This window comes from Oreochromis niloticus, linkage group LG3 (genome assembly GCF_001858045.2).
Source record: "Oreochromis niloticus isolate F11D_XX linkage group LG3, O_niloticus_UMD_NMBU, whole genome shotgun sequence".
Lineage (NCBI taxonomy): Eukaryota > Metazoa > Chordata > Actinopteri > Cichliformes > Cichlidae > Oreochromis > Oreochromis niloticus.
In genome coordinates, this window is record NC_031967.2 from 78,779,840 (window position 1) to 78,787,900 (window position 8,061).

Below are 8,061 nucleotides of genomic sequence, written 5' to 3' on the forward strand. Positions count from 1 at the left end.
TAGGTATATAACCTTAACTTTACTGTATTAAAAATCATTTAAAAGTGGTCAAATGTGTTATATTGTTGAATATAATTAAAGACAAAACTGCCTTCATCACAGTTTTCCATAAATGGATCTTTATTGATTTATTCAGAAAAAGCTTTGGTAGCTCATTCTCAGAACAACAGCCTCAGATTTCTTCTTAGAGGGAATATTTACAGCACAGAGAAAAAACAATAAAGGGGAAAATGGGACGGGTACATTTCAAGTTTGTTATTTAAGTTATTAGGCTTAGCAACACACCTATTAACGTTCGTTTGAAACGGTTATCAACATTAACAGACTGAACTGGACTTAATAACAGGAGTGCATATAATTTTAGTCAATTATTCTGGTGAGTATCAGCTGCGCTGGGTATGTAAATCGGGCCATCCAGCTGCGGTGCTGATCGTGGCAAAAATCCGGACAAATGTCACTTGACCAAGGAGCAAATCTGCATCAGATGAGATCAGCTGACTTGCGTGTGCGTGCGCTGTGCACAGCGGTGTTTACTCTGTGTGTTAACAAGAAAAACGCATATAAGAAAGCGGTGCGCAAAAGCAGGGTAGTGACAGAATTGATGCGCATTATTGATATTTGAAGCATGTGTACCTGCACATTAACACACGGGTACTGTGGAAGATATTTTTACTCACCTAAAGTGCTCGTGCTCTCGTCCACTCCCCGCAAAGAAATTAGCAGCTGTGCGGCGTCTGTGGCATCGGTGCTCTCATCACATGCGATGGAGTAAAAATCAAAAGCACAGCTTTATCACACAGTTGCAGTTTAATGTTGGCTGACGAGTCTGACGTTGTTGAAGTCCTGCACTTTTTCCGGGCGCATTATTTCGGTGACTTTAACGAGGCAGTGTTTTATGAGGTCTCCATCTGAAAAAGGCTTGCCGTGTCTTGCGATGAGTTGGGCGACCTCATAGCTGCTATTGGAGCCCTTTCCTGGACAATTTGAGCACGAAAAAAAAATACTGTTGCTGACCCCGCAGGAGAGCTAGCATTTGCTTTAATTTCTGCTCTTGCTCAGCACCAGTGTAGGATGCATAGGCCTGATGTTTGGTTTCATAATGACGTCGTAAATTATACTCTTTCATAACTGCCACAGTTTCAGCGCAGATCAAACAGATACACTTCCCCATGAATTCTTTGAAGAAATATTCACTCTCCCACCTTGTCTGAAATTTTCTGCATTCACTTTTTATCTTTCGCTTCTTTGGTTCTGCCATGTTTAGTAACTTGAGAGTAAATTTCTTCTGTGATTGTCCTTTTTGGTGGAGCAACTGCCTTGATCAACAGCAGCTCCCCCTGGTGTTAAAACTAAGAAGTGCAATACACTCAAGCAAAAGTTGGAGTGCGGGCCATATTCTATTCAATTTATAAAATTACTTGCGGGCCAATTAAAACTGGACCGCGGGCCGCAATTGGCCCGCGGGCCGGACTTTGGACATGCCTGGCATAGGACCTGGTTAGCATTTTCCCCCTAGTAAATGGAACATTAGAATAGAACAGGGGCGATTTTAGCCCATTTTTGGGGCTGCTTCAGCACCCCCAAAATGAATCAAAACATCCCCAAAGATTTCTTACTTTTTTTGGACAATATTTGCTGTCTGTGTGACACACTGCTAAAAATATAAAAACCATACAGTACTTGGTTGAGACGGAACATTTTAACAACAAAAGTATAGATAACCCCTCCCCCCTCCCAAAATGGTTTGTTCCAGCTCGGCTCCCCTACTCTGGCTCTAGCGCTGTTGCTGCCAGAGCGGCAGCAGACGCAGCGGAGCAGACGTCTAAGTGGCTGGCTTTAAACAGGACATATTAGCTGCATTTAACCTTCAGTTACTCTTTATATAGTTAGGTAGGAGTCAGACCATGTTTCTTTTTAGCTGAAAAACATTACACCAGGTAACCTCCAGTGTTGAAAACATGTTTTCTGAAGATGTTTGCTACCCTACAATCCGTCCTGCTCTGTAGTAAAATCAGCGACATTTGACCGTCCTGTTGCTCCCATTGAAATGTATACAGCCTATTTAAAATCTAAAACTTAACATTGTCCGTAGCCTGCTGTTGTTACCACTGTCCTGTTTGAAATGGATACTAACTAGCTAACTGACTGAATGCCCATTAACCTTATAACTCCTGTTGTGTGTGTGTGTGTGTGTGTGTGTTTGTGTACAGAGAGACAGCCAGGTTCATAATGGATATAAGGAAGTTTTTTCAAAAAAGGAGCCACATTCAGGTAAAAGTGTAAAATCAAATGATCCGTCAATCAAAAATAATGTTGGATCAGTGTTTCAATATTTATATCTTTTATTAGATGTTCATGTGGTTTGGTTATTTGCCTTTTGGTTGAAAGCAGACTGAGAGAGGACTTTTTGTTAGTGATCTTAATGGTATTTTTTCATATTAATGTAATTTTTCATCTAATTGAATACAATCTATTTGTGTATGATTTTCAGTCCAAAGAGGGAGAGAGGAAAGAGGGGAACGTGAGGAGAAAGTACAAGGTCAGGAAGAACCAGGTAAGAAAACAGACAGGGAACAGTGACAGGCACAACAGAAACTATTAAACTGATGAAGAGAAAAAACCTGATTTTACTCTTAAAGCTGCTATACAGAATCTGCAAAACAAACTGGGTTGAAACATTTTTGACCCAACATTCAAACATAACATTGTAATTGATTGGGGAGATTAAAATTAATGATATATTTTTATGTGGTTCAGCCACAACTCTACTAAAACCTCAGCCAGTAATAGGTAGGCCAACTTTTGGACCGTCCAGTTGTCTGTATGACTGCAGCAGTACAGTATCAGAAAGTGCCAAACAGCTCTGGTGGAGTGAGGAGCTGTAAAGAGAAGCAGATGCTCTGTTTATATTCTAAAAGTGTTTTCAGCGAGCTTGTTTCAAAGATCCTGTACTGCAGCTTTAAATGTTTTCCAAAAGCACACATACACTTATCAGTGTTTCTCAAACTTTTTACAGTGTGTACCACCTGATAAAAATGTCAAGCTCTCCCAAGTACCACTATGAAAGCATGAAACTCATAAATCTTACAACACAAAATTATTATTAATAAATTAGTAAAATTAGTATCTGCAGTAAAGATTTTTATTTGTAATAATTTATTCTGTTTTGGGAGTGTTTTTTATGTATCTGTATTATATTATACATACACATTAAAAGTGAATCTCTGTCCAAATGCACTCAGTTTACTTCTTACTCACTATGAGCATCATTCATCATTTTCCCCCAGTAATTAAGGTTAGGATATGTATTTTTTAAAAATTCCAATCCATTCTTCTTTTGCAGCATTTAAATAACCTTTATCAGATTTGATGGTTTTGTTACAGACATTTCAAAAAAAGTGTTTGCCTTTCTTTCTCAAATTAAATTGTGTTAAAATGTACAAAACAGTGATGTCATGTTTTGAGACGAGGACCCAGGCACAGAGAGACATGTTGAATTTAAGAATCATATGATTTAAGACAGAAATTTGCAGACTTGCACAGAGATGGTAAAATTATGATGACTGATAACGGAAATGAAGACAACAGACGATGAGGACAGGGAGGAACAGGGGTTTAAATGCACCAAGGAGACAGTCAGAGGGAACTCGGGACAACTGGAGACATTTAAGGATGCAGGGACTGACAGAGACAGGGAAGAAGTCTCATTGTGACGTGTAAAGTTTATCTTGCCTGGCTGGGCAGCTCTCTGGGTGCTCAGCACCCCCAAAGCTCTAATCCTAGAATCGCCCCTGGAATAGAATAGAAGAATAGAATAGAATAATCCTTTAATTGTCCCACAAGGGGAAATTTGGTTGTAACAGCAGCCAAAAAGACACATATACAAACAAACAGTACACAGGACACAGAACAGAAACATACACAATTTTTCTTACATATTTACATTAAGGACAATGGCTACTATATACAGAGAGTACTGTACAGTTATTAAATTAAATAAAAATAACTACAGATAAGAGGCAAACCAGGTTGTAGTGCGAATCGGTTAATTAACTTATGGCAGTTACAGCGCAGATGTAAACATCTATGTTTGTTGGGAGCAGTTCTGATTGTACAGTCTGACAGCTGCAGGGAGGAAGGACCTGCGGAAACGCTCCTTCATGCATCTAGGATGCAGCAGTCTGTCACTGAAGGAGCTCTGCAGTTCAGCAACATTTAAATTCAACAATTATTTAAAAATAGCAGGTTGTATGTACTTAGGTTGTCTTTCTCTAATATTACTATTACTTTTTGATTATCAGAAAAGTCAACTGTATATAAAAAGTCAGGGATAATCCACAAGTCTCAGAGTGAATTCTCAACCCCCCCTTGTCTTGGTTGTCAAGCCAAATGGTGACCTGTGCGTATGCAGTGTTTTAAACAGTTAAAGATGCACATCCATTGCCTGATGAGTCAGACACTCTTGTTGCAGTTGAAGAATCACAGAACGGCCGGTACTCCAGGAAGGCCGGCGGGCCGGCCCACCACTCTCCACGCATGCTTTCAACACCTGTCCCCCCCCCACCCCAGTACTCTAGGGGGCAGCACTGCATCTCTAAGTTGGATGCCAGCTGCATTGGCTGTGGCCTAGTGATAGTAAATTCGATTCTTTTTACTGAATCGAGTTTTAATGAGTCACTCACCAAAGTGAATCGGGTTTCTTGAGTCATTTGAGTCACTGAGTCAGTTGACCAGAGAGTGCAAAAATGTATATTTTCACTCAAACTTAATTTGTTTCTCTTTTAATGTAAACCCTACTGCCAAGATGAATGATTGTAAAAGAAAACAACTATTTTTTTTTAGAGCAAAAAAGAGCAAAAAAAAATTCTAAAGGGAACATTTATTTATTTTTATTTTATTTTATTGGTATTTTCCTTAAATGTGTCAAATATATATTTTCTCATCTAAATGTCCACTGAGCTGTGAGCCAGGGGGCGGTAAAGCGCCTTAACATTGGTTGCCAACCAAGAAGAAGAAGAAGAAGCTGTGAGCCAGGAGGGAGGGGGTGAGTGAGTGGGTGAGTGATTCGTAACAGGAAGGGAGGGGGTGAGTGAGTCAGTGATTCGTTCAACTCGTTTGAGCTGTGAGCCAGGAGGGAGGGGGTTAGTGAGTCCTGAGTGATTCGCTTATGCTATGATTCAGCACAGCAAGGGAGGGGGTGAGTAACTCAAATGTGCTGTTAGCATGCTAGCTGAGCGATGCTACTGTGAACCGAGGAGCTATTGTCTTGATGTGAGCTTCTACGCAGGGTTTTTTCTTCCAGTTCAGAGCAGAAATGTTTTTCTTAAGAAACTGGCTGTTGTTTTTTCCCCCACAATTTTAATTATAAGCTAGATATATTTCTACTAATGGAATTAGCTTGCTAACAGCAACAGGGATGAGTCAGTGAGTCAGTTGCGCTTGTGAATCATGATTCACGAGTCAGTAAAGTGAGTCTCGAGTATTGAACGATTTGTTCACGAATCGAACATCACTACTGTGGCCGCCAGGCAAGGAGAAGAAGTGGAGTAGGAGGCAAAGACGGTGGAAAGAAACGATGCAAAATGCGTCTGCAAGTACAGAAAGAGAAAGAAAATTGCGGGCATTAGATGCTGAAGCCTCTAAATGTCACAGACCAACCAACATATTTAGCAGCACAGCCAGCAGCAGTACCTTGCAGCAGGTTCGTGTCACACAGTGGAAATTTGTATTTATTTTGTATATTGTTTTATTCTGATTTTTAGTGTTTATTTATGAGTGTCATCTTATTTGCATGGTTTTATTCTGTTTCTATTGCATGGTTTTTAGTGTTTTATCTGACATGGTTTTTATCCACTGTGGACTGGCTACACCTGGGACAAATTAGCTGATAGGGACCACCTGCTGAGGCATGGGTGTGTCCAGAGGTGGCCTATCAGCTGTGTAAAGACCTTTTAAAAGCAGGGCTAGCTGAGCACTGAAGGAGGAAGGCCCAGAGTGGAAGAGGAATGCTAGATGGCCAGCGTGACACGGCTTCCCAGTTGGACAGTGTGAAGGGCGACAGTGGGAGACGCTGCCTGTTATCGACCGCCGGGCAGAGGTGTACCTCTGCCGGCATATGTGAGTAACGCTTTTCCCACTGTCGTATGCTGGGTGCAGCTGAGCTGGGAAAGGGTTGCCATGGCTATGAGCCAGGGTCTCTTCCGGGACGCGTTTTCTGGCCCCTATTTGTGTATTTGCAGGATGCTGACATGAGGGGATCCATGGTGGCATTGCGGGGAGGATTCCGGCGTGAAGTGGAAGTCGGGCTGGGATGTGGGCGGCCCAGTGAGAGGACAAGAGGGGAATAGGAGGCTCCTCCCCGTTGGCCTAAGACAGGGCTGGCATGGACCCAACTCATGCAAAGGAACTTCTGGCCTGCTGATGGACCCATAATGAACATGTGGCATAATTATAGCAGGGGATTTTTAATGAACGTAGAAAATAGTAGTTTTACGGGTTTTATGTAGTTTTAGTAGATAACATTTTATTCCATACATTTTAAGGGTGTTTTTTATTTGTGCTCCCTGGCCTAGTAATAAACTGTTTCTGATGAGACCTGCTTCATCTCTGTGCCCGTGGTATCTGACTCGCCTGCTCCCCCTTGTATTTTAAAGAATCTTTCTTTTTAGCACGACATTCTGGCACGACTGCTTTAATGTCTGCGTTTGTTACGTGTTACATTCGCAGCAGTGAAGAAGTCAAGCAGACAGCTACACAGCAACATGCCAGCAGTTATGAGGGACAGAAAGATGAGCTGGTTCCACAAGCGGATCCAGGGCAAGTAATTATGGAACATAAGAGGACAAACAGTTATTTGCTAGGGACGATGTTAGGAAGTGATGTTTAGGTTGCAATTTTTTTATGATTACAGCATTTTAAAACAGCTAGACTTCAACATTTTAGCTGTAAAAGGCCACATGCAGTAGCTAATATTAAGAAATATTTTGTGCTTTTACGTAAACAGGTTGGTAGTGTTACAGTTAATGCTTACAAACTTTGAAGATTTTAAATACAGAAGTTACATTTGTAATGGTTCATTTTCATTTAGATGTGGTATTATTTGTGCAGTAAGAGTAATTACTGCATAAATTGTCAAAGGAATTTGCAAAGAAAAGCGTCTGGACTTCTTTAAGTTGCTTGAAGACGTTTCACCTCTCATCCGAGAAGCTTCTTCAGTTCTAAGGTCAAATGGCCGAAAGTCCCAGATTTAAACCCAGTGGGAGTTTCCCCCCAAAGAGGGACAAAGGACCCCCTGGTGATCCTCTAATCACATGAGCCAAGGTGTGAAAGCGGGTGTGGTACCTAATCAGCCAGGGTTTCGGGTGAGCTCATTGTGAAACCTGGCCCCACCTAATCATGTGATTTCCTGAGGTCAGATGGCCCAGGATGTGAGTGGGTGTTAAGGCGTCTGGGAAGGGATCTCAAAACTGGATTATAGATGGCAGACAGTTGGTGTCGTAAACCACCGCCTCTGTTCAAAGATGGTCGCTCACAGTGGACATAGATGGCCTCTTTCACTCCTCTTTCAAACCATCTGTCCTCTCTGTCCAAAATGTGAACATTGGCATCCTTGAAAGAGTGACCTTTATCCTTAAGATGCAGATGGACTGCTGAGTCTTGTCCCGTGGAGGTGGCTCTTCTATGTTGTGCCATGCGCTTGTGAAGTGGCTGTTTGGTCTCTCCAATGTAGGGGTCTGGGCATTCCTCGCTGCACTGTACAGCATACACCACGTTGTTCAGTCTGTGTTTTGGAGTTTTGTCTTTCGGGTGAACCAGTTTGTGTCTGAGTGTGTTGCTGGGTCTGAAGTACACTGGGATGTCGTGCTTGGAGAAAACTCCTGAGTTTCTCTGATACACCGGCTACATAGGGGATGACAACATTGTTGCGTCTGTCTTTCTTATCCTCCCTCGCTGGTGTCTGATCTTCTTTTCTGTGCCTCTTTGCTGACTTTATGAACGCCCAGTTAGGATAACCACATGTTTTGAGTGCTTCCTTTATGTGTGTGTGTTCCTTCTTTTTTC

At 41.8% G+C, this 8,061-nt stretch overlaps 1 long non-coding RNA gene across 1 annotated transcript; it reads left to right on the top strand.

Annotated features, from left to right (window-relative positions):
• The first annotated feature begins 5,139 nt into the window (after positions 1 to 5,139).
• On the top strand, positions 5,140 to 6,592 carry LOC112846132 (uncharacterized). Its single transcript, XR_003218973.1, has 2 exons — positions 5,140 to 5,197; positions 5,529 to 6,592. It is a non-coding gene; the product is annotated as an uncharacterized LOC112846132 (long non-coding RNA).
• The last annotated feature ends 1,469 nt before the right edge of the window (positions 6,593 to 8,061 follow it).